Source organism: Dendrobates tinctorius, unplaced genomic scaffold (genome assembly GCF_039654945.1).
Source record: "Dendrobates tinctorius isolate UK_male_01 unplaced genomic scaffold, ASM3965494v1 ptg000029l, whole genome shotgun sequence".
NCBI classification, from domain to species: domain Eukaryota; kingdom Metazoa; phylum Chordata; class Amphibia; order Anura; family Dendrobatidae; genus Dendrobates; species Dendrobates tinctorius.
In genome coordinates this window covers 4,065,771-4,093,052 of record NW_027361697.1, presented here as the reverse complement: position 1 = coordinate 4,093,052, position 27,282 = coordinate 4,065,771, and the positions used below count along the sequence as shown (strand labels likewise).

At 47.4% G+C, this 27,282-nt stretch overlaps 1 protein-coding gene and 1 long non-coding RNA gene across 10 annotated transcripts in view; one reads left to right on the top strand and one right to left on the bottom strand.

Annotated features, from left to right (window-relative positions):
• RALGPS2 (Ral GEF with PH domain and SH3 binding motif 2) overlaps positions 1-27,282 on the bottom strand; it is a 177,026-nt gene that overhangs the window by 135,741 nt on the left and 14,003 nt on the right. Inside the window, exon 2 of one of the 9 annotated variants that reach the window (XM_073571311.1) lies at positions 728-856. The exons of the other annotated variants lie outside the window; for them this stretch is intronic. The gene's annotated coding sequence lies outside the window, so the exon portion shown is untranslated. The remainder of the gene's footprint in view (positions 1-727; positions 857-27,282) is intronic. 9 annotated transcript variants of the gene reach the window in all.
• Positions 22,999-27,282, top strand: part of LOC141085761 (uncharacterized) — a 69,689-nt gene continuing 65,405 nt past the window's right edge. Inside the window, exon 1 of the long non-coding RNA XR_012231402.1 lies at positions 22,999-23,115. This is a non-coding gene — a long non-coding RNA (uncharacterized lncRNA). The remainder of the gene's footprint in view (positions 23,116-27,282) is intronic.

The following is a 27,282-nucleotide window of genomic DNA, read 5'->3' as shown; positions in this document are numbered from 1 at the left end:
GGCCGCGGCGCCCCCCCACCAGGCCTCTCTAGGGCCGCGGCGCCCCCCCACCAGGCCTCTCTAGGGCCGCGGCGCCCCCCCACCAGGCCTCTCTAGGGCCGCGGCGCCCCCCCACCAGGCCTCTCTAGGGCCGCGGCGCCCCCCAACCAGGCCTCTCTAGGGCCGCGGCGCCCCCCAACCAGGCCTCTCCAGGGCCGCGGCGCCCCCCAACCAGGCCTCTCCAGGGCCGCGGCGCCCCCCCCCCCCCCAGGCCTCTCCAGGGGTGTGTCTTTAGACCACTTATTACCCGGTGAACCCTCCCTAGGTAGAGAGCAGAACAATTAATACTAACGAAAAAGGCCCACATCTCTGGAACCGTACAGCAGATTTACAAAAAACAAAATGTGGAATACTCAGGGGAGTGTCAGGAATAAAACAGGAACAAAGCCTTACCAGCTTTGACATGTCCTTTAAGTAAAATTAAACAGGATCCCTGGGACGACTTCAAACTGAAAGGAGCTGGTCATGATGAGAATACTTTGAAAAAAAAAAAAACAAAGGACGAGTGATCAATCCTTAGAATAAAACAGCTGCTTTCCTGCCAAAACAGTCACTGCAGTTGGAGGCGATATTACAGTTAATCCCCATTTATTTCAAGATGACACACGGCAACATTTTTTTCGTTTGGGAAAGAAACAAACTGGAAACCAATGGGACCCAATACAAATTATCCTAAAAACCAGCTTACCGGGAAATTGTTAAATTTTTCAGCCCTTCCCATGTCCGAAATCCTGAAATGCAATACAGCAGCAGAAAAGCAATGAGCTCCTATGTTTCAGAAAGGTGACGGCAGATTCCAAGCTGCATCCCGGAGATACTGTGTAGCAAGGCAAAAGATCGAGGAGTCATAAAACTTTACTAAAAAAAAAAAAAACATAAACCAGTTCAGTAGCAGAAAAACTGCTATTCCGGGAACAGATGAGTAATAGATGGGCGCTCACGTCTTGTAAATTACTTTTGTAACAATACACAAACGCAAAAGAGTTTTCACTACAAATATTGTGGCACATAGAGCCGAGGAAGCAGCATTACTGACCCGGCTGCAGACCACCAGAGTAATGGGGTCTCACACTAACAAGGGGGATCGGGGCAGGATCCTCAGCTGGAGCTACTGGTTTGTGATTATTATGGATGACCCGTGGTCACCTGGGCAGGGGCCGTGACTATCAGCATCCTGACCGCTGGAGCTCTGCTACTATGGGATCCAGAGCAAGCCTTGATGGCGTCTCACAGGAACACACAGACCAACCTCTGGTGCCCCCCTGAAGTTGCAGTTCGATTTGAGTAGTCAGGTCACGTGGTACACCGGAGTAATGGAACCAAGGATGATAACTCAGGAAATTAAAAACGGGGTTTCCAGGTGGTTCTAAGCCTAAGTAATCAACATCAGCTCAGATCAGCCCGAGTTCATTCACCTTGATCAGCTGATTGATGGGATCACCTGGAGCTAACAACCGCTCTATACACAGTGTAGTGGCTGTGACTGGTACTGCAACTCTCACCTATTAACTTCTATAGGAGAGAACTTGCAGGCACCAATTGCAGCCACTACACAATTTATAGCGTTGTAACCCTTGCAATGCTCTGCAGCACCTTCAAATAAGCTGAGGGTGCAGCTTCTGGGAGTCAGACCTGCATCAATCAATATGGACGATTAACCCTATAAATAGGTTGATAAAATAAAAGTTCCGCAAAAAAACAAACACTTTAAATTGTACCCATCATATTGAAAGTGATATCTGACCAGCAGGCGGGGTGTTCTAGAGCAGACGGGGTTTATTACATTGATACATTTTTATGAGAAGAGTAAAACTTGCATTCTGATATTTGTACACCCGAGTCAAGTGGGCGGGCCTGTTTAGTGACTGACAGTCTTCCCTTTATGACTGTGCATGCAGAGATAGCCATCAATGACTAGTAGCACCACCCACCGGACTCAAGCACAGAAACACCGAGGAGGTCAATGAATAGAATACGTTATACAGAATATTTCTAAATAAACCGATATATCATTCTGCTCGGCTTCGCCTTCTCTACACCATGCTGTCCACAGATCTGACTGGATAACATATGAAGTTCCCTTTATGGACACTAGTCTGAGCAGAGGCCATCCTGGGTCCTCCTCACACAAACCTGACAGCATCATACGTACATATTAGGCTGTTGAGTTTGGATCGGGAGACCCAGGAACAGTTTTGGAGGTCCTGGCCCGTACTCGGACCGTGAAACTCGACCACCGTATTCAGCCATGTGTTAAGCACAGACAAGTGGTGAACTTCGCAGATAGGTCGTGTCTGCAAATTGTGGATGTGAAGACGTTGGCAGCTCGGCAAAAAGCAGACGGGTGCAGGAGCTGCCTACTATTTATAAGCAATAGTTTGGTCCTTAAAGGGAACCTGTCAGCGGGTTTTTGCTATCTCATCTCAGAGCAGCATAATGTAGGGAAATAAAAGCTGAATCCAGGAATGTGTCACTTCGATGACTGGCTGCAGCCGTTCTGATACAATCAGCGCTGTTAGATTTAGAATGAAGCAGAGCTGAGGAATCTAGCTCCACCCACATCAGGCTCTGTGTACAAAGTCCATAGACAGTGAACTGCTTAGCTGCCCAACTAGTGTCCGCCATGATAATTTCTTAGTGATAAATCCTTCACAGTTCGTAAACAGCAGCACGCATTGCAACAAGTGACATCCCTGAATTCGGTGTTTCAGCCTTTATCTCCTGCCACCTTCAGATTACATAGCAAAAACCTTCTGATAGATTCCCTTTAAGTCAGACCAGATTAGCGACAGCAGCCATTTTATCCACACGTACTTCTCAAAATAACGCAAGTGCACTTACACACGGGCTAAAATTGGTTTGTGTCCTGTCCGTGAGAGGTCAGTCATACACAAGGACCAAAAATAAGTCTGAATTTAGCCTTATATAGAATTGGACCCCCCAAAAAAAGAAGATAAATACATAAAGAAACTCTCTGAAATTGTAACATGAGACTATGACAACTTGTGAACTGTAGCACCACGTGGATACCAGAGGTCCTTGCAAACATTTGCAGATACCCTGGTTACCTGGAATCAATCCAAAAGCATCAGAAATAAACGATATTGATATGCAAGAGAAAAACACTCCAGCCTGCGAATAATCACACTTGGCAATCGTTCACATGGCAGTAACTGAATACTGCTTGTACTGTATCGAATGCAGGTTTATTTTTCCCTTTCAAAGGGATTTGTGCAGGTTGCGGCAAGTAAAACACGGCCCTGCGTGTGTGCTCCGGAGCAATGACATCACTATAGAAAGGTTCTGCCTGGACGGTCACCGGGAACAAAGAACGTGCTGACAAAAACTCAATAAAACCCTGGCAATGGGGGCAGCGAAGTGTAAAGAGCACGAGGACGGGCCGCACTGCCGCAGATCCGGGGCTTTACCGCACGTTACAGGACCACGCTGCACAACCACTTACCGATATGGGAACAAGCTTCACAAAATTGGTGCAAATTTTGCAGAGACCACTCCCAATTTAGACCTAATGAAACATACGCACCATGCCCAATCATTTGGATGGATTTGTCAGGAAATGGGGTATATTAAAACTCTGCAGGTTTAGGGAAGGTTAGGATAGAGACCTCCATTATTCACAGCAGCGATCCTGGGTGAAGAACATCCCCAATATCGTCATTTGGGACGAATCACCACAACTGAAGATACATGACGCTTCTTTCAAGAACATATATTTTTTCCCACCTCTCAGCAAGCCTCATTCATATGCACGACATGTGTGATTAACATTGGAATTTATGCAGATTTAGGCACAGAACATGCATCAAAATTCACATGAAATCTGACAAGTGTCAGCATACCCTTAAGGTTTCCCTGAAGCCTTTTCCTACGAAGGATATGTTTTGGCAGGAAGGGTTCTCACTAGAGTTGAGCGACTTTTGGTTTTTTATGGTCGAGCAAGATCGGCCGATTATAGGGAAAAGTCGGGGTCGTCCCGAAACACGAAACCCAATGTAAGTCAATGGGGAATAAAAGTCTGCAGTGAGAGGAGGACAGGAAACACACCTACAGTGCCCATTTGAATGCCAAAAGCATCAATTCTTCTTACTTAAGCTGGTCAACCTTAATTAACTTCATAATACATGTTACGCACTGAAAAATGGGGGTTATTTGGCTAAAGTTGTGGGGGGGGGGGGGGGGGCTGGCTCCAGGTTTTCATGTGCCCTGGGCGAAAGAGCGCCCCTTTAACACATAATACCACAACTCATCATGCTCCGATACGGCAGCGAAATAGCGGTATAGTACAATGAAAAATACTTCACTTTTTACATCTCATGACGAGGCCCATCTATTTCTCCATACAGAATCATTGGTCCCATATAATGTTTGAAACAGTATATGATGAGCTCCACATAATGCTACAGTATATGTTGGTCCCCATGGATGAAGCTCCACTGTCTTATGGGCCCGAATAATGCTCCAAACATAATGGGCCCCATTTCTAATGCTCTAGTGTATAATGGGCCCTGTAAATGCTGCTCCAGTGTCTGATGTCCACCTTTGGAATGTTCCAGTGTATGGTGGGCCCCATCTATCATTCTCCAGAGTATAGTGCTCCCCAAAAATTGCTGTCCCAACATTGAAAACAATCAAATAAGTCTCCTCGCTAGGGAATCCCTGTACTAGTCTGGACTCCTCGTCGTCCCCATCTTCCATCTCACTGCACAGTATTTCAACCTTGCAAGTGCTGTGATCCTGAGCAAACAGGGGGGGCCCACTCGTTGGCGACGGCACTGGCACAGGGCCCCTGATAGTACGGTGGTGTTTCTGATGGCGCGTGGGCCGAACCTGCACTTTCATCTGCAGCTTTCTCTTTGTCACCGTGTAAGATGGAACTGTATATGGGAAGGGTAACCTGAGTTTCATCAGGGTCAGATTCAGGCACTATCCATCCATATGGTCTCAATGAATGTCTTTCATTTGCCCCATTTTTATGAATACTATATACCCCTGTCAGTCATTATTTCTTGTAGTGACATATACACTCACTGGCCACTTTATTAGGTACACCTGTCCAACTGTGTGTTAAGACTTAATTTCTAATCAGCCAATCACATGGCGGCAACTCAGTGCATTTAGGCATGTAGACATGGTCAAGACAATCTCCTGCAGTTCAAACCGAGCATCAGTATGGGGAAGAAAGGTGATTTGAGTGCCTTTGAACGTGGCATGATTGTTGGTGCCAGAAGGGCTGGTCTGAGTATTTCAGAAACTGCTGATCTACTGGGATTTTCACGCACAACCATCTCTAGGGTTTACAGAGAATGGTCCAAAAAAGAAAAAAAATCCAGTGAGCGGCAGTTCTGTGGCCGGAAATGCCTTGTTGATGCCAGAGGTCAGAGGAGAATGGGCAGACTGGTTCGAGCTGATAGAAAGGCAACAGTGACTCAAATTGCCACCCGTTACAACCAAGGTAGGCAGAAGAGCATCTCTGAACGCACAGTGCGTCGAACTTTGAGGCAGATGGGCTACAGCAGCAGAAGACCACACTGGGTACCACTCCTCTCAGCTAAGAACAGGAAACTGAGGCTACAATTTGCACAAGCTCATCGAAATTGGACAGTAGAAGATTGGAAAAACGTTGCCTGGTCTGATGAGTCTCGATTTCTGCTGCGACATTCGGATGGTAGGGTCAGAATTTGGCGTAAACAACATGAAAGCATGGATCCATCCTGTCTTGTATCAACGGTTCAGGCTGGTGGTGGTGGTGTCATGGTGTGGGGAATTTTTTCTTGGCACTCTTTGGGCCCCTTGGTACCAATTGAGCATCGTTGCAACGCCACAGCCTACCTGAGTATTGTTGCTGACCATGTCCATCCCTTTATGACCACAATGTACCCAACATCTGATGGCTACTTTCAGCAGGATATTGCGCCATGTCATAAAGCTCGAATCATCTCAGATTGGTTTCTTGAACATGACAATGAGTTCACTGTACTCAAATGGCCTCCTCAGTCACCAGATCTCAATCCAATAGAGCATCTTTGGGATGTGGTGGAACGGGAGATTCGCATCAGGGATGTGCAGCCGACAAATCTGCGCCAACTGTGTGATGCCATCATGTCAATATGGTCCAAAATCTCTGAGGAATGCTTCCAGCACCTTGTTGAATCTCTGCCACGAAGAATTGAGGCAGTTCTGAAGGCAAAAGGGGGTCCAACCCGTTACTAGCATGGTGTACCTAATAAAGTGGCCAGTGAGTGTATTGTGTCGTTTTTAATTTTGTTTTTAATTTAGGTTTTATGTTTGGCACTTCTATGACCGTGTTGGGTTTGGTCCATTCCTTTGAGGCATCTGATGAATTGCACAGATCTTGTGATGAACATATTGATATCTCTAAGAGCAAAGACGAAGATGGGGTTTTTTGTTTTTTTTCCTACATTTTTTCCTACTTTTTTGGACTCTATATTGATCGTTCATTCTCAATTTGGATGTTTCTATCATTGTTCTATTTGGGATTTATATAATGCATTCCCATATATGGGGAGACATCTATTGGTGATATTGCATATGTTATGTTCTGAATGGATATACTGTACAACTGCTATTATGCTATTTCTCCACTGTGGTGGTGACATCCTAATTAATTATTAATTCAACATACCTATGCATTACAATCTGAGTTGTAACCCCTTGTATATATTTGGTGTGTGTATTTATGTATCTCCCTGTTTATAATTTTGTTTTGTCTTTATAATTTATGTTAATATGGGTGGGATGTGTTCACGGCATCTGTGATATTTTTCATCTCACCATTCTTTTATTATTTTTTTATTTTCTATTTCTTTTTCTCCTGTAATGTTATTATCACCTCTGCCCCCATTGTGGATATTGTACTAACATTTTCGCTCAATTTGAGCGATTTTTTCTGCTCATCTTACAAGTATATTTTGCCATTGACTGTGCCCTCCTCTAAGATGGCGGCGATCTGTTTTGATCGCTTCTGCGCATGCGCAGGTGACGCGTCCCTCGCTCCACCCCCATCCTCCTATGGTCTGGCGTCTGACATCACGGGGCCCCGTGTATTGTCGGCGCCAGCCTGGGAGTGATGGGAGGTGGGGGTCGGGCGCCTCTCCCTGATTGGCGCTCACTTTGATCTGGACCCTTATTTAAATCACACACGGCCTTCATTCTGATATACCCCGAGGAAGGAAGCCTTTTTTGCTTCCGAAACGTACGTTGGGTCTTTACAGCATCAGGTATCCAATGCTCCTTTCATGGTATGTGCTATATAGTTGAACCTTGATTATTTAACCCCTTTATGGGTAGCCAATCGTCTGGGGATGGTTCCCCTTATGATACAGTGATTGGTGGGCACCTCAGCTTTATTCCATATTATTTGCACATATTTTAGGACACTGATTACCTTGGTGCTTATTTTATGTCACTCTTGCTATGCCATTATGCCATGTTTTACCTATGTGTCCAATAAAGATTTGTGATTTCTCTATTTATTCTTGGATGTTTATGCACTGATTCTTTCTGTTGGTTTCAGATTCAGGCCGTGTAGCGTGCGAGGGGAATGTAGTGGTCTGGGTCAATGTACCAGCAGATTCATCGAGCAGTGGCTGGGCATCAGTGCACTTGTGTCGCCCCCAGGAGTACGGTCGCCACAGTGGCATTACCTTCCTCCTAGGGAGTGTGATGTCATGCTTGGGAGCAACGAAGGATCTCTCTAGCAGGTTAACTGATTGGGCGGCGTTATTCCCACGAGTCATGACCCTCCAAACAGCGTTCATGAAGGCAAAGTTGTTTTACGTGGGCAGTATGGTTGCAAAGCTGAACCTTAAAGGAATGTCCAGAAGGGCACCACCAGGAGTGGAGCCTACGGCGTAATTTGACTCAACACGGGCAACCTCAACCATGCCAGCTACAGAACAGATGCACACATTGCAAGCTTAATTCCGTTAACGAACGAGACTCCGTCATGCCCCGCGGTCCGAGTCCGGCTTACTAGAGGGACACGTGGGGCTCTGGCACATGAAATTGGCCAATAACTGGTGTGTCATGCCCTTACATGTCCGTGGCTGCACGTGCGCTACACTGAAAAGGCCAGCGTTTGTCGCTTACAGGTGCAGATAACCCGCTGAACAACGTTAGTGATGGGGATCACTGATTACAATTATTACTCGCGAACGATGATTTCACAGTAAGTGCAGGTCAACCGCAGTTCCGGAATTAGGCCTAACCGACATTCCTGAAAAAATGAAAAAAACTTACGTGTGCAAACCGCAGGTGCTGTAGCTTGCTTAACAGCTCGCCAGCCGTTTTCACGCCCAGTATGGATTACACGTGATTGCACAAAGGTGAGAAAGGGTACCGTATCCCCGGATAACATGTATGGATAGCGTACATATTCAAAAGATATGTCTATACATCAGGAGGCAGGCTCAGACGGTGTTAGGCCCAGTATGGCTTGCAAGTGATTGCACAAAGGTGAGAAAGTGTACCGTATCCACGGATAACATGTATGGATAGCGTACACATTCAAAAGATATGTCTATACATCAGGAGGCAGGCTCAGACGGTGTCAGGCACAGTATGGATTTGACGGCCCAGACTACACAGCGGAGGAGCAGGGAGAGGTAAAGATTGCAAATGCTGGGGCCCTGCCCAAGCAAGGGGGGCCCACTCGTGGGCGTCGGTACTGGCACTGGGCCCCTCATAGTACGGTGGTGTGTCTGACGGTGGGTGTGCACCACCACCGTCCGAGACACTTGATTGCACTATGAGGGACCCTGTGCCAGTGCCCGCGCCCAAGAGTCGGCCTACCCACCTGTCCAGGGCAACGGCACTCGCACGGTGTCGTGCGCTAGGTGGTGACCCCGGCCATGGGGGGGGGGGGGGGCATGAGGCTGCACAGTTAGGGAGTTTTAGAAAGTGGCATATGTTGATGTTGGACATTCAGCTGATGCAAAAGGCGAAATAGGTCAAGTCCCAGGAAGAGGTGGACCAAGGCAAGCCATTTTTCTGTCACCCTATGTGTCATCAGGGGAAGGTGGGACAAAATCCTTGGAAACCCATGCATGGTTCATTTTAATGAAGGTTAGATCATCCACATTTTGGGTTGACAGACGGGTCCTTTTTTCTGTCAGGATTGATCCAGCTGCACTGAAGACTCTTTCCGATAGCACACTTGCAGCTGGGCAAGCGAGCTCCTGTAAGGCATATTGTGCCAATTCAGGCCAGGTGTCCAGTTTAGCGGCCCAATAGTCAAAGGGGAATGACCTGTGTGGGAGAACGTCGATATGGGAGGAAAAGTAGTTTGTAACCATAGTTGACAACTGCTGTCTCCTGTCACTTTCCATCGATGCAGTATTACCAGTTGTGTGAGCGGTACTTGAAAAATCAGTCCACAACATTGTCATGAAACCCCTGTCTCCAACACCACTTCTGCTGTGTGCACCACGAACACCTCTGCCAAGCTGCCCCCGGCCCGTACGGCTCGTGTGAGAACCATGACCGCTGCTGTGTGCTGGGAATGCCTCAAGCAACCGATTTACCAGAGTTGCTTGTTTATTAGCCAATATTAGGTCAAGGTTCTCCTGTGGCATGATGTTTTGTAATTTGCCTTTATAGCGTGGATCCAGGATGCTGGCCAACCAGTAGTCATCGTTCATCATTTTGGCAATGCGGGGGTCCCTTTTTAGGATCCGCAAGGCATAATCTGACATGTGGGCCAATGTTCCCGGTGTCAAAGATGCACTGCGAGTGCTGGTTGGAGGAGCACTTTCTGGCAAATCCACATCCCTCCAGTCACGCACAAACCCTGTACCAGACCTTGCCACGGCAACATTTTCCCTTGCCCCACGAGATGCACCCTCCTCCCCTAAGTAATCATCCCCATCATCCTCCTCCTCCTCCTCTTCTTCCTCCAACTCGTCCAGGAGAGGTCCCTGAGCAGACAATGGCTGAATGTCATCAAGGATTCCCTCCACCTCTTCCTCCTCGTCAACATTGGCTGCAGACGCCTGCTCCTTAAGGTGCGTCAAAGTTTGCATGAGCAGACGCATAAGTGGGATGCTCATGCTTAGGATGGCGTCGCCTGCGCTTACCAGCCGTGTGCATTCCTCAAAACACTGAAGGACTTTACAGAGGTCTTTCAGCTTCGACCACTGCACACCTGTCAACTCCATGTCTGCTCTCAAAGTGCCTGGCCGTGTATCCTCCCACAAATGCATTATGGCCTGCCTCTGCTCGCACAGCCGCTCCACCATGTGCAGGGTGGAGTTCCACCTTGTTGCAATGTCGATAATGAGGCGGTGGTTGGGAAGGTGGAGCAATCGCTGCAGCTTCTGCATACGAACGGAGTGTACAGGCGACCGGCGGATGTGCGCGCACAGTCTTCGCACCTTCTGGAGCAGGGCTGTTAACTCCGGATAATTTTTGAGGAAGCACTGCACCACCAGGTTCAAGGTGTGAGCCAAGCAAGGTATGTGGCTGAGTTTTGAAAGGGCTATGGCTGCCACAAAATTACAGCAGTTATCACTAACTACCTTGCCTGCCTCAAGATGTACACTGCCCAGCCATGACTCAGTTTGTCGCTTCAAGTACTCGGCCAGCACCTCGGCGGTGTGTCTGTCGCCCAAACACATCATCTGCAACACAGCCTGCTGACGCTTTCCACTAGCTGCTCGATAGGGGGACACCTCGTGTGCAACAGTGGCAGCTGCAGATGGAGTGCTCGTACGACTGCGCTCTGTGGACGAGCTTTCGCTTCTGGAGGAGAAGGAGGAGGGTGGAACGCCTACAGCCAACTGTTTCCTATACCGTGGGCTAGGCAGCACTGTCCCACCACCGCTGTCCCCTGTGGACCCTGCATCCACCACATTAACCCAGTGCGCAGTGATGGACATGTAACGGCCCTGGCCATGCCGACTGGACCATGCATCAGTTGTGAGGTGCACCTTTCCACTCACTGACTGCTTGAGTGCATGGACAATGCGGTCTTTCACATGATGGTGGAGGGCTGGGATGGCTTTGCGAGAGAAGAAGTGGCGACTGGGTAGGTCATAGCGTGGTACTGCATAGGCCATGAGTTCGCGGAAAGCTGCGCTTTCCACCAACCGATAGGGCATCATCTCAAACGAGATTAGTTTGGCAATGTGGGCGTTCAAACCCAGTGTACGCGGATGAGAGACTGAGTACTTTCTTGACCTACTCAGTGTCTGGGAGGATGAGCTGGACTTGAGAGCTGCATATGGTGGAAGTAGCGGTGGACAGGGCGGACTGAGAGAGGGTTGATGATGGTGATGGAGTTGGTGTTCTTTCTGATGGCCTAGATTCAGTATTTCGTTGATATAACAGTGGGATTCCCTGACTGCTGTGGGCTTGCAACGACACCTCAACATTTGCTGCTGTGCTAACCGGTGGGCTTACAGTGGGGGAAACAATGTAGCGTTGCTGACTACCTTCTTTGTGATCAGTTGCACATGTGGCACTTGAGGTTTGGTGTTGTGTCCACGCTTGCAAGTGCATGCTGGTTAAATGTCTAAGCATGCAACTGGTATTCAAATTTTTCAGATTTTTCCCTCGGCTAAAGGTCTTTGCGCACTTCTTACAGAACCTTGGCCTGATCATGAGGATTTTGTTCAAAAAAGTGCCACACTGCACTCTTCCTACTTTGGCAGACATTTTGCGGCCTAGCACGCTGTGATGTTTTGACCCTCTGGACAAGCTGTCCAGCAACTCTTGATTTTTGGAACCTGTCTTTGGAGTGCTCCGGGCCTGCCAGATAACAGCTGTTGCGATGTCGATGTCTGCTGTGGATGCTCCTCATCTGAGCTATTGGAAGCAGCACCCTCTTCCCCCAATGGATGCCAATCTGGGTCAACAACTGGGTCATCCATCACCTCCTCTTCAATGTCATGTGCACCTTCCTCTGTGTCACCGTTTATGGTGGTATAGTGTGCGGGAAGGGGCACCTGAGTCTCATCAGGGTCAGAATCTGGCTCTGTACACTGCGAGGACAATGTAGTGCTCTAAGTGAATGTACCAGCAGAATCATCTATCAGCGGCTGTGCATCAGAGCACTCCATGTCAGATTCATCTTGGCCTGGGTAATTCACCATTTCACTTGATAATCCAGGCATGGTATGTGAAAACAGCTCCATGGAGTAATCAGTAGTATGGCCTGCGTCATCCTTCAATCTTGGTTGGGGTGAAGGACACAAGGAAAGGTGTGGTTCATGAACATGAGCCTCCAATGACGACTCAGTGCTTTTACTTTTTACAACTTCAGAAGAGGAGGCGATAGAGCTGGAGGCTGAGTCAGCAATGTAAGACAAAACTTTTTCCTGATGCTCTGGCGTTAAAAGCGGTTTGCCAACTCCTAGAAAACTAAGCCTTCGAAGCCTTATGGAGCCAGACGATGACGCAGGCTCAACACCTCCTGCATTCGGTCCTATTTTGCTTTTGCCACTACCATCAGATCCACCGCCAACACCATCATTACCAGCTGCCAACCCCCGCCCAATTCCACGGCCTCTTCCACCAGCCTTCCTCATTTTTGGTAGAAATGTAGACAAAATCCAACAAACTATATAGTAATGTAAAACAAGGTACAAGGTGTCTATAGGACAGGGGAGATTTTGAATTTCTGCTCACACTAGTGGACACTTAGATTGTGTGAGGCCCACTGAATATCAGAGCGCTATGCCACAGGCTCGATGCAACAGGTGTGAAAAAAGTGACTACAGGATAAGGGAGATTTTGAATTTCTGCAGACACTTGTGGACACTGGACACTTTTGGATTGTGTGAGGCCCACTGAATATCACAGCGCTATGTCACAGGCTTGATGGCACAGGTGTGAAAAAAGTGACTACAGGATAAGGGAGATTTTGAATTTCTGCAGACACTTGTGGACACTGGACACTTTTGGATTGTGTGAGGCCCACTGAATATCACAGCGCTATGTCACAGGCTCGATGGCACAGGTGTGAAAAAAGTGACTACAGGATAAGGGAGATTTTGAATTTCTGCAGACACTTGTGGACACTGGACACTTGGATTGTGTGAGGCCCACTGAATATCAGAGCGCTATGTCACAGGCTCGATGGCACAGGTGTGAAAAAAGTGAATTGTAGAATTGGGCAGAATAGGAATCTCCCTAGAGTGTAGGTCTGTAAGAACGGAACAAGTCCTCCACTTATCCTTCCACAGTGACACACAGATAGCTTCACTGTGGCTGTGATAACAGCCGTTACACGGTACAGTGTGAGGAGCGTACACCGCTGTATGGTGTGAATAAATGCACGCTCAGTACCTTAGCAGGACAAAAAAAAAAAAAATTGGGATTGCTTTTAAAAAAGCAGTTTGCAGAGCAGTGGGGAAACAGCAATGCAGCTGTCAGGAAGCCTTAGAAGGCAGCCTAACAACCAACACCGCTGATCCACCACAATATAGCCTCCCCTTGCACTGCACACACAGTGACTGGTGTGTTGTACAGGCAAAATCGCTAGCAGCAGAAGCAGTTTTTTTGTCTTCTTCCCTGCCTAACGCTCTCCCTACAGAATCAGCAACCTCTCCCTATGCTAAGATCGGCAGAAGTAAGATGGCGGTCGGCGTGCACGCCCTTTTATAACCCCTGTGACGCCCACCAAAGCAAGCCAATCACTTGCATGCCCTTCTGAAAGATGGTGGTGACCCCTGCCTATGTCATCACGTTGTCCACAGTGTCCGTGGATCCTGATTGGCTGAAAAAGAGCGCTAAACAAACTTTTGAAACGTGACTTTGGCGCGTAAGTCGCCGACCTCGTGGTCGACCTCATCCTAGGGTCGGGTTTCGTTTCATGAAACCCGACTTTGCCAAAAGTTGGCGACTTTTGAAATTGTTCGACCCGTTTCGCTCAACTCTAGTTCTCACACATTTATATCTAAGACAGGACATCTCTCCTTGTGGAGAGTGACATGCCAGTGTAAGGAGAATTATAGGCCATGCTTGCTCCTCTGGGAAATTAAATATGCAAGTTGTCTCTTCAGAGAGGAAGAGAACTTGAACTTTTCTGCCACCTAATGCAAGTAGCAATCCTAAAAGTCAATACTGAGCCTTTAACGACCATTGCCACATGCATAGGATAAAAACTCAGTTTGCAGACACGTGTTTTTGGTTGTTGCCCCTCCTTAGTGCAAAGCTGGTTTAATTTGGCTGCATGAGAGGCCTCTGACCTGATTTCACTCTCCACAAGGAAATGGTCTCTTCAAAGAGGAAGAGGACTAGAACTCCAGTGCCACCTATAGGAAGTAACAATCCTAAGAGTCAATCTACTGAGCCTTGTCACATGACTTAGGTACAGTAGGATAAAAGTCAAAACTAGAATCTCAATTTGCAGACACTGTTTCGATGTACTGCCTCTCATCAGTGCAAAGTGTCTGATCTGGTTTGGATGGGTGAGAGGCGTCTGACCGGGTTCCAAGGGGTAAAGTTTCTCTTTGCGGAGACGGACATGTCAAGCATGACATGCCAAGGTGAGGAGACTTAAGCCACAATGCTCCTCTGGGAAAAATGTAAATTGTATCTTCAGAGAGGAAGAGGACTATACCTCTAGTGCCACAAGAACAAATGCTCCCCTTTAGACCACAATCAGAGGCCACTTATACAGCCAGATGAGACTATCTGCTTTGCACTGAGGAAGGGCAACATATTGAAAAAGTTTTTGCACACATGTACAGTACAGACCAAAAGTTTGGACACACCTCCTCATTCAAAGAGTTTTCTTTATTTTCATGACTATGAAAGTTGGAGATTCACTCTGAAGGCATCAAAACTATGAATTAACACATGTGGAATTATATAATGAACAAAAAAAGTGTGAAACAACTGAAAATATGTCTTATATTCTAGGTTCTTCAAAGTAGCCACCTTTTGCTTTGATTACTTCTTTGCACACTCTTGGCATTCTCTTGATGAGCTTCAAGAGGTAGTCACCAGAAATGGTCTTCCAACAGTCTTGAAGGAGTTCCCAGAGATGCTTAGCACTTGTTGGCCCTTTTGCCTTCACTCTGCGGTCCAGCTCACCCCAAACCATCTCCATTGGGTTCAGGTCTGATGACTGTGGAGGTCAGGTCATCTGGCGTAGCACCCGATCATTCTCCTTCTTGGTCGAATAGCCCTTACACAGCCTGGAGGTGTGCTTGGGGTCATTGTCCTGTTGAAAAATAAATGATGGTCGAACTAAATGCAAACCGGATGGAATAGCATGCCGCTGCAAGATGCTGTGGTAGCCATGCTGGTTCAGTATGCCTTCAATTTTGAATAAATCACCAACAGCATCACCAGCAAAGCACCCCCACACCATAACACCTCCTCCTCCTCCATGCTTCACGGTGGGAACCAGGCATGTAGAGTCCATCCGTTCACCTTTTCTGCGTCGCACAAAGACATGGTGGTTGGAACCAAAGATCTCAAATTTGCACTCATCAGACCAAAGCACAGATTTACACTGGTCTAATGTCCATTCCTTGTGTTCTTTAGCCCAAACAAGTCTCTTCTGCTTGTTGCCTGTCCTTAGCAGTGGTTTCCTAGCAGCTATTTTACCATGAAGGCCTGCTGCACAAAGTCTCCTCTTAACAGTTGTTGTAGAGATGTGTCTGCTGCTAGAACTCTGTGTGGCATTGACCTGGTCTCTAATCTGAGCTGCTGTTAACCTGCGATTTCTGAGGCTGGTGACTTGGATGAACTTATCCTCCACAGCAGAGGTGACTCTTGGTCTTCCTTTCCTGGGGCGGTCCTCATGTGAGCCAGTTTCTTTGCAGCGCTTGATGGTTTTTGCCACTGCACTTGGGGACACTTTCAAAGTTTTCCCAATTTTTCGGACTGACTGACCTTCATTTCTTAAAGTAATGATGGCCACTCGTTTTTCTTTACTTAGCTGCTTTTTTCTTGCCATAATACAAATTCTAACAGTCTATTCAGTAGGACTATCACCTGTGTATCCACCAGACTTCTGCACAACACAACTGATGGTCCCAACCCCATAAGGCAAGAAATCCCACTTATTAAACCTGACAGGGCACACTTGGGAAGTGAAAACCATTTCCGGTGACTACCTCTTGAAGCTCATCAAGAGAATGCCAAGAGTGTGCAAAGCAGTAATCAATGCAAAAGGTGGCTACTTTGAAGAACCTCGAATATAAGACAATATTTTCAGTTGTTTCACACTTTTTTGTTAATTATATAATTCCACATGTGTTAATTCATAGTTTTGATGCCTTCAGAGTGAATCTACAATTTTCATAGTCATGAAAATAAAGAAAACTCTTTGAATGAGGAGGTGTGTCCAAACTTTTGGTCTGTACTGTATAAAATTGTAGGCACAAGGAGGTATAGTATGATCCTCGTACACATGTTTGACATTTGTGTGACAAAGACGCCGAATACATATCAGGGTTATAACATATGAAAGATGCGTTTTGAGCAATTCTTAGAGGAGTTGTCCAGTGAAAACAAGCCATCACGTATACACAGAATAGGTGATCACTGAGCAGTGGAAGTCTGAACTGATGGGACCCACACTGATCAGAAAAGGAAATTTTTATCCAGTTACAAAAACAAGCAGCAGATAAGATGCCCATCCATTCTCTACGGACCTGTCGGAAATAGCCGTGCGCAGCGCTCGACAGGTCCAAAAACTGGTGCTTGAGCATGTGCACTGCAGCTCCTTTTGGATGAGGATAAGTGTCCCCTGTTCTGCCGATCGGTGCAGATCCCCAGCAGTCAGACCACCATCGATCAACAGTGGAATCGAAAGCAGGAATCAAAGGCTGACTCTCAGATCTCTGCTGAACTGCAGTATGGCCGCATGACGATCGGCTGAATATAAAGGGGCAGGTCCGGCATGGCCGCATGAGGATCGGCTGAATATAATAGGGCAGGTCCGGTATGGGCGCATGAGGATCGGCTGAATATAAAGGGGCAGGTCCGGCATGGGCGCATGAGGATCGGCTGAATATAAAGGGGCAGGTCCGCATGGGCGCATGACGATCGGCTGAATATAATGGGGCAGGTCCGGCAAGGGCGCATGAGGATCGGCTGAATATAATGGGGCAGGTCCGGCAAGGGCGCATGAGGATCGGCTGAATATAAAGGGGCAGGTCCGCATGGGCGCATGAGGATCGGCTGAATATAATGGGGCAGGTCCGGCATGGCCGCATGACGATCGGCTGAATATAATGGGGCAGGTCCGGCAAGGGCGCATGAGGATCGGCTGAATATAATGGGGCAGGTCCGGCAAGGGCGCATGAGGATCGGCAGAATATAATGGGGCAGGTCCGGCATGGCCGCATGACGATCGGCTGAATATAAAGGGGCAGGTCCGACATGGCCGCATGAGGATCGGCTGAATATAATGGGGCAGGTCCGGCATGGGCGCATGAGGATCGGCTGAATATAAAGGGGCAGGTCCGACATGGGCGCATGAGGATCGGCTGAATATAATGGGGCAGGTCCGGCATGGCCGCATGAGGATCGGCTGAATATAATGGGGCAGGTCCGGCATGGGCGCATGAGGATCGGCTGAATATAATGGGGCAGGTCCGGCATGGCCGCATGAGGATCGGCTGAATATAATGGGGCAGGTCCGGCATGGGCGCATGAGGATCGGCATGGGCGCATGAGGATCGGCATGGCCGCATGAGGATCGGCATGGCCGCATGAGGATCGGCATGGCCGCATGAGGATCGGCATGGCCGCATGAGGATCGGCTGAATATAAATGGGCAGGTCTGGCATGGGCACATGAGGATCGGCTGAATACAATGGGGCAGGTCCAAGTGCGCCAACCTGCCACAGATTCTGCACTGATAAATGGGTGAAAATCAGATCCTGCGCACTGGTGAAATAATGGCCCATTTAGGTATAGCATGTAAAAAGAAAAGGCAGTCTGAATGCAGCCCAATGGTATGAGGTTTTTTCTTTGTTTTGTTTTTTTTAGGAAACCGAGCAGAACTTTCAAGTTTTAGAGGAGGATTTGGAGAGTTTCCACTTAGTATCTGCTCCAAAAACTCAGCAAAAAGACCCTTAGGGTATAAGCACACTAAATATTCAGTGCATAAATTTCGGTACCATTTCTGCATCTTTTAGCTGAAAAAAACAGCGTAAAATACATTTTTTATGCTTTTTTTTCACATGTGCATTTGGTGCAGATTTCTGTGCACTTATTAGTATGGATGAAATCTGCAGCAAAAATGCTGAAAGAACTGACGTGTTGCAGATAAATCTGCAAAGAATATGCAATGCATGCATTAGACTTCTGGATTCTTATTCACTTTGCTGGAATCAGGAAACCCTTCAGGTTTTGCGATAAATCTGCACTCATAAAAAAAAGCAGCAAGAAACAACATGTGCACACAGCCCTGGCGAAATGTGACCGATTTTGCTGCAGTAAGTCCCATGGGATTAGGTAACAATCCATAATCCACAAGAAAAGGGTTTTTTTTTTTAGGGTAGATTTCTCGGGAGCAAAGTTACAGCCCATGTGAATCCCCACCACGCGCTGTCAGAAAAGATAGAATGGGATAATGGGATTAACGTGCCATGGAGATCCTGGGTATAAGCCAAACAACAGCTGCAGCGTTTCCGGCAGCGATATAACTTCATTACAGAATGATGCTGCAGACACACCCGAAAATTGTAATACTCCTGTGAGAAATCCCTTGGTGACCCATCACTGCAGGGTTCAGCGCAGGGGCCGGTTGAGCAAGTTTATTCACTGCTCCGGCAGCAAAAAGGAGGAGGCAGAATGAGGAGACAAAGGAGCCATAGAGATGTGTTTAAGGGATTGCCAAAATATTGGGATTTAACACTGATAAACTTGGCTCTTTCTGGGATCTCAGACTAGCACAGACATGATAAAAGGGAGTATTAGAAATCCTCCTTTAGTCATGGAGCATTTACATACTGAAAGACAGTAATCTGATCGATTATTTATTCCATAGCCGTGTGCACCGGGCCAGCAAGAAAGTTTTCTTTTGGACTTTTCTATGTGATTAGTGATATTCTTTAGTTGTATTTAATGGAGACCAAACAAAGAAGTAAAAACATTAAAAAGTTGCAATTGATTAAAAATAAAGCAAAAGAAAAAAAAAAAAAAGACATAAATTTCATATATTGGGGCTTTAAACAATGCATAATTCTTAACCCCTTCCTGCACAGCACCATACATGTACAGCACAGAGGTGGCACAACCTAGAAGCTTATCCTGCGCCATCAGCAGTCGACGAGAGCTAAGAGATGAGAGCTAGCGCCGATCACGGCTGGTCATCCCTTAGAAGTCGTGGTGAACACCTGAATCTAATAGGTGTGATCCACGGCTGAGAACGATAATCTTTGGTGCTGTACAAAAGATCGTTTCACCTGACGATCAAGAGTTTTGCTCATGTCAGGTGATCAATAGCCTGTTTGGACTGTACAATAACCGTGCTGTGTAAAGGCAACCTAAAAGAGATTGTCCACTACCTGAACACCTCCCTTTTAACTAAAGTAATCCCCCTTGTAAAAGAGAAAACATACGGACCTCTCTTACCAGCACTGTTCCAGTGATCTCTGCGTCAGGGTTCTCGTGACATCGTTAGGTCACATCTGTCCAGCTGACAATTCACAGCCGCTATTGGGCTGCGGTGCGCTCACTTCAGACATAGCGATGGTGCCCAATAGCGACCACTGACTGGTGCCAGGGCTCATGAAAGGGTCATGTAAGCCCAACGGAGAGGTGCAGGTATGCCAGGTGAGCAAGACCACTTTAGTTAGTATGCGTTGTCCATGTAGCAGATAACCCCTTTAACAATCAGCTGCATGTCAAGAGAATGCCGACAGGTATGATACACTGCACTACTTAGGTAGTGTAAGTGATCAAGGGATCGATGGTCAAGTGTTGTGGAATTATAGAAAGTTTGGTATAAGATCATGGTGCCAAAATACACCGTAAATATACAACTCACATTTTATATAAAACTTATCCGTTGGGGGCCATGATGGGACCCTCCACAGCCCCCCTGATGCAGGGAGCATGAAAGCTTCAGTGCATAAATCAGCAAAAACCAGCAGGTCCCCATCAGAACAAAGGGCACTTTGCAGGGGAGTGGCTACAGAGCAATCTGCACGTGAGAGACAACAGAAGAGAAGTGTGGGACATCACCATGGGAAAATGGATTTTGCAAAAGAAGAGCAACACCGACATCTGCTAAGACAAGAACTTTGGAAAGATGCACTTCAAAACATTAAAAGTCAATTATATTTTTTTCCTAAAGTTTTCAGTTTAACAGTATGTATGTTAGATGGAAAACCCCTTTAAAAAGAAAAAAAAAAAAAAATTTGCCTGGTTCGAACTTTCCCCTATTTGTAAAATCTTTATTAAGGGTCCCCATTACTCAGGGCTATCATCCGGGTATCTGTGTGGCTTGAGGACCAGGCATACCCCTATGCATTACATATACAAGGAGTTTGTATGTTCACTCCGTGTGTGTGGGTTTCCTCCGACAATCCAAAGATATACCGATAAGGAATGTAGATTGCTAGCCCCAATGGGGACAGTGATGATAATGTCTAATGCAGACAACCGCTTTAACATTAATGCCAAAAACTAAGCACTTGCTGCAGCTAGAAGCTAAAGCACGAGATTATTAGAAATGGATATCCACATCGGAATAACCCAAAAGTTCAATTTCCCAAGTGACAGCGGATTGTTATATTGGTACAGCTGCACTGGTGGTTAAGAGCGGCTACAGGAAGCGGCCACCCACCGAGGGATCACACAGCAGAGCAGATGTCACTCCGTCCCCGGGAGGTGAAGTAACAACATCTATCCGGGATCATCAATAACAATAGCCACGATGTAACAGCTCCGATTACTGCAGGTGCGATAAGTGATCGCTTTCCCCCACATAACCACTACTGGAAAAATAATCTGAGCAGCCCGGCCAGCGCAGGGTAAACTCTGCTCTATCATCTGCCCCGCAATCAGTATCGTGTATATAATACAGAACCGCATCTCGGGGACTCGTCAATCAACACTGTGAGCAGTGAAAACACATCCAGATAGGATGACAGTCGGCAGAAAAGTCAAGTCCGATCTGCGCCCCCCGGGTGTGAAATTATTTTAGTACTTCCATTGTTAAATCGATGTTTACTTAATTGGGATCAGACACCAAAAAAACGACTGTTCAAACCAAGCAGACGTCTGACCGAGCCAACAGTGCACCTTTCCACCATCTACCTCCAACTCCTCTCTTCCTGGCTTTATAGATGTGGAGATACCGTAGATGGAAAACAATTATCTGGGCAGGTGAACTGAACTCCCCCGGCCATGCCAAGGGTCTGTGCTTGGTTTGAACAGTCGTTTTGTGCCGACAGACACCTTTTAATCTGCATTACAAGTAAGGGATGCCCTGGCTGCATCGCTCTCATGACACCTCCTGTTGTGGATTGACAAGTTGGCGAAAATGGCCTTTGTCCAAGTAAGAGCCAGGATTCTATCTATCCACGAGGAACCACGAGAAAGGACATCAGGTTACTTTCGATAAAAGGTGCAGAACACCTAGTGCGGCTTTCCTGCACCCAGTGAGTGAATACAACTGTTCATCTGGGAAGCAAAAAAAAAAGTTGGATTCTTTTCTTTAATATATTGGAACAATTGGTGTCAGGAGCGATATCCTGCCAACGCTCGCCGCACGCTAAATTCCGCTCATTCATCCCCACGGGTGACTAATGTGGCCACACACTCTCTCTCAGATAAGAGATCCTCAAAGTCCCTTACAAAGGGGCAGTGGCACACCCATTTCCTAACTACGGATTGTAACCGGAGCTACAACTCCACTTGGCCATCTCATTTCTGCATTATTTTAAAGGAGCTCACATATATTTACGGTATCTTTTTATTGCACTTCTGAGCCCATACATCAGTCAAAAGCGAGTACCGCAAGCTGTTCTTGATACATTTCAACATAAATCCACAAAAAAGTCATTACAGAATGAAGATCCAGAAGATCCAGACATAATTTTGCTCATATCGGTCAAACGGAATAGATTTTCCAGTCCCGGCCGCCGGAGAGACACAGGAGCTTTTATGTGCAGGTGACGGTCAGCGCTCGCCCATTTCCTCTCCCGCGCTCTATACTAGCACCTTATGTTCTCACACCCGGGCTCGTCCCGTACCAAAAACACAAAACTACAGTAAAGGTCTTCAGTGGCGTGTTTATCCCATGCACAAATAGTAACAGCTTCCAGGCAAAAATAAACAAAAAAAATATGTTTATGTCTGTGCGGGTCCAGACTTAGCCCAAATATTTTGGACCTTTCAGTCTAACACAGACATTCATATCTTAACTTTAATTAAGAAAAATAATAATAGGGGAAAATATTAAATCGTTTACACCCATTTTCCAGAAATGGAAAAGTAACTTTTGGTGCACATTTGCCGTCATGGGAATTGAGAAATGTTAAATTTATCAATATTTGCCATTTCCTACCAAACTACGGCCTCCGGTTCCAATTTTATAGCCAATTCTGTACTTCGGTTCGTTGCCGGTGTGTGAAACGCCGGTCTCTGTAAAATTCCCCCAATATTTGTAATAATAAAAGATTTGGAATAAAACTTGTAATTTATGGACACAGAGATAGCGTCAATAACGGGTTAGGGGTCCATTCATTCTCTAGTTTCCCTTTCCCGGCCTGAGGTCACGTCACCCGCCGCGGTCTTCATCGGTCGGGCATCCCGAGCTAATACAGCTTACAAGAAACTAAAACCCCACTAAAGTGGCTGAGAACTGAAATGGAAGTATGACTAACCGAAGACATCCCTGGCATGTCTCCGCAGTAATTAGCAAAGTTTGGTGACTAATTGGTGTCAGATGGGCAGGGCAACATCACAGCAATACTCACGAAGTTTCAGTTGGGTAAACAGCAAGTCACTACATGAGCCACCATGACAGATGGGTTAATCAGCCGCACCCCGGACAGTCCTGCACCATCACCCACAAGCAAACATATGGCAAGAGGCCATACTATTGACCCCATCTGAAAGGTATCGTTTTCCAAAAGTTTATGTTTTACTTTAGTCGTCCAGTAGTTTTATGTATAGAAGACAAACTGCAAGTTGGAGTCAGATGTCAAAGGTTGTTAGATCCAATTTTTATCCATTTTTGGTGCATGTCAGTTTTTCTCGAGTGCAGAAAAAATTTCCAAGCTTTTCCTAACCGGTAAACCGTATAGCCGACAGAATCCATGTGCGTTTTTTTTTTTTTTTTACGGCACCCATTGATTCAAAAACGTGAGATTTATTGATTTGCAAATTGGATCAAAATTTGGACATCAAGGCCGTTTACTACCCACGGAAAGGACAGGAGCGTAAAACACGGACGTCTACATGAAGCCTGACACAGATGTCCGCCTGAAATGGAAATCTGGGGGGGAAATCATTCTGGAAAATTAGGGTTTGTCCCGAGCCAAAAAGTGTTGCGATGTATGGAAAAACCTGCCCAAAAGTTGTACTGAGGCCATGATTTAAACCTCCTTATTTAACCAATGAGGCAGTTGTGGCAACATAGAAAATGGACCAAAACATATAGGACATTATTATACATTAGTATTCTGGATCAGTCCGGGGGGGGGATTAAAGGCAAACCACAAATACATAGCATACACAATGTAAAGTACGCAGACAGTCCCGGAAATTGTACAAAAGCTTTCAGCTTCTCGTTTGTAAAACTAAAACCTGGTGCCTGCAAGGGTTTGCAGATGTACTACAACTTCCAGAATGCCCTGGAATGGCATGGATTGATTAAGCACGCAATAAAGGCAGACACTGGAAGGATTATGCTTTTTCAACCTAAATAATGTGAAGAAATATTCGCGTCTGCTGACCGTCCGCTCAGGATGCGCCCCAAGACCAAACAATGTATGCACTATGCCCGCGCCGGCTCCCTACAAGCCGGATCCATCACGAGACTCACTTACTCTTCAGACTTGCAGCTTTCAGCTTTCCCTGGAGAAGAATATTAAATGCAGACATGTGAAGAAGACATTAGCGCGCCGCCTGAGAGCAGAGCACAACACCATCACAAGACCAATGATGTCAAGTGTTTAGACACAGATTAATATTTCTCATAAGAGGACGGCTGATACCCGAGGCTTCGGGAAGCCGCCTCCTGGAAGGAGACGTAGAACATTAAGCAATTCATTTCATGGCGGTGCTCAGATCCCCTCTTTTTAGTGTATCCAACCCTCTAATAACCATTTCAAGAAAGTTATTTAGAACTTTCAGGAAAGTGGATCCGAAACCGCTGCAAAGTATCTAAACTAACAAACCGAGCAGGTCCTCACCCTCCCCAGGTCCAGCGCAGACTCCTTGGATGCTTTTGGCTGCTGTGGTGACGTCAGGTTGACAAAGCACATCACCGATCTGAGCGGGTGTGCCGAGGTAGCGCCAGAACCACCAGGGAGGGCCAGTACCGCCACTGTTATTTTAGGCATTTTTGAATATTTGAGGGGCACTTTCCTGAGAGATGAAAACTCATACAATATTTTTTTTTTAGAAATTAAATAATTTTGTAAACTACAGTAAAAACTGGGGAGTTTCACTGCAAAAAAAAAAAAAAAAAAATCATCAGGGAGCCTGGGGCAAAAATAAAAAAAAAATGCCCAAAATGCCAGGCAAAGCCTGGCAACGCGCATTGGGTTCAATGTCCCTGTGACAACGAAGCACTCTGCTAAATTTATCTGCAAGTATCAAGAATTAATCATTGTATAATATGTGGGTTGATTGATCTGCTCATTTGCTCATTAATTGTGAACCCAAAATTCTAATTTTAACCCATTTTAAGATCGTCAATGTAATTTAAGTATGGCATGTGTAGGACGACAGCGTTCCCAAAAGCTCAATTCACAGTTTTTTCGGAACCCTCAAGTACGGTAGGTCAGTAAATAATAGAAGTATACTACAGGGAACAGTTGTATACCGCTTCATCAACTTTTTTTTTTTTACAAGGAAAGTAACTTGGGACATGAGAATTTTAGGGGAATAATTAGCAAAATGTACATGGATGCCGTCAGGTACATGATGGATGCCACTAGCACTTTAATGATTTATTGACGTTACCAACATACTTTGGGTTACAAAAAGACTGGGGATTAAGCTTTAGGGAAACCCGTCGGCCTATGCACACTTTACTTGGATCACATGTGGGTTCCACTGAGGTTTTCGCTCTTCGACGTGATGATTCTATATGTACATATAACATATTACATGTGCAATATGAAGCTGCCGACCTGATATTTAGGATGAAGACAATAACTACAGATTACTCCTGCAGCTGTATCCTCAGAACACTGCAACAAGCCCCAAAGGAGACTTGGAAGGCATTCTTCTAAGGAGATGAAATAAGTCTATTAACACCCATAAAATCCAGGTCACGCAGCGCTACTAGTTAAGTGATGTCAATGCAGCACCTCTCACGTGGACACAGTTAATTGCACAAAACCTGTGTCCGGATGACTGACAGGTCACCTCCTCTGCATGTAGAATAACAAACGTGTGCAGATATTACATGCCATGTAACTGAAGTCACGGATGATATCTCACAGTAAGAAGCTTATTTTAACTTCGTGACAGTGTCGTTTATTTCTTGATACTTCTGCTAGGCATTGTTGTTCTTGTAAAAAAAAAAAAAAAAAACTCCTGCGTTTACGTTGGAAACAAGGAACATGAAATTTTAAAGAGAACCTATCGACAATTTTTGTAATGTACAGTGGAGACTTAGCTGGAATTGTACTGTAATATTGATTACATTGATACATTTGGTGAAGAAATGCGCTTTGTGGTTCATCTTTAATCAACATTTGACGTTTTCAGTGCACAGGGGCCGGACTGTGCACTGGCTCTTCTCCCTGTGTGTGGTCCCCCGGGCCCCTCAACCTGCCCCGTGTGTGTGATCCCCAGGGCCCGCCTCCGGTCTCTGGTCCCACGGGTCCCTCCGCCTGCCCCCTGTGTGTGATCCCCAGGGCCCGCCTCCGGTCCCACGGGTCCCTCCGCCTGCCCCCTGTGTGTGGTCCCCAGGGCCCTTCTGCCTGCCCCTTGTGTGTGTGTGTGGTCCCCAGGGCTCTCCTCCGGTCTCTGGTCCCAAGGGCCCCTCTGCCTGCCCCCTGTGTGTGATCCCCAGGGCCCGCCTCCGGTCTCTGGTCCCACCGCCTGCCCCCTGTGTGTGGTCCCTAGGGCCCTTCTGCCTGCCCCTTGTGTGTGTGTGTGTGGTCCCCAGGGCTCTCCTCCGGTCTCTGGTCCCAAGGGCCTCTCTGCCTGCCTCGTGTGTGTGTGGTCCCCAGGGCCCTCCTCCGGTCTCTGGTCCCACGGGCCTCTCAACCTGCCCCCTGTGTGTGTGGTCCCCAGGGCCCTCCTCCGGTCTCTGGTCCCACGGGCCCCTCAACCTGCCCCCTGTGTGTGTGATCCCCAGGGCCCGCCTTCGGTCTCTAGTCCCACGGGTCCCTCCGCCTGCCCCCTGTGTGTGGTCCCCAGGGCCCTCCTCCGGTCTCTGGTCCCACTTTCCCCTCTGCCTGCCCCCTGTGTGTATGGTCCCCAAGGCCCTCCTCCGGTCTCTGGTCCCACGGGCCCCTCTGCCTGCCCCCTGTGTGTGTGGTCCCCAGGGCCCTCCTCCGGTCTCTGGTCCCACGGGCCCCTCAACCTGCCCCGTGTGTGTGGTCCCCAGGGCCCTCTTCCGGTCTGTGGTCCCACGGGCCCCTCTGCCTGCCCCCTGTGTGTATGGTCCCCAGGGCCCTCCTCCGGTCTCTGGTCCCACGGGCCCCTCTGCCTGCCCCCTGTGTGTGGTCCCCAGGGCCCTCCTCCGGTCTCTGGTCCCACGGGCACCTCAACCTGCCCCCTGTGTGTGGTACCCAGGGCCCGCCTTTGGTCTCTGGTCCCACGGGCCCCTCTGCCTGATCCCTGTGTATGGTCCCCAGGGCCTTCCTCCGGTCTCTGGTCCCACGGGCCTCTCTGACTGATCCCTGTGTGTGGTCCCCAGGGCCCTCCTCCGGTCTCTGGTCCCACAAGCCCCTCTGCCTGATCCCTGTGTGTGGTCCCCAGGGCCTTCCTCCGGTCTCTGGTCCCATGGGTCCCTCCGCCTGCCCCCTGTGTGTGGTCCCCAGGGCACTCCTCCGGTCTCTGGTCCCACGGGCCCTTCTGCCTGCCCCCTGTGTGTATGGT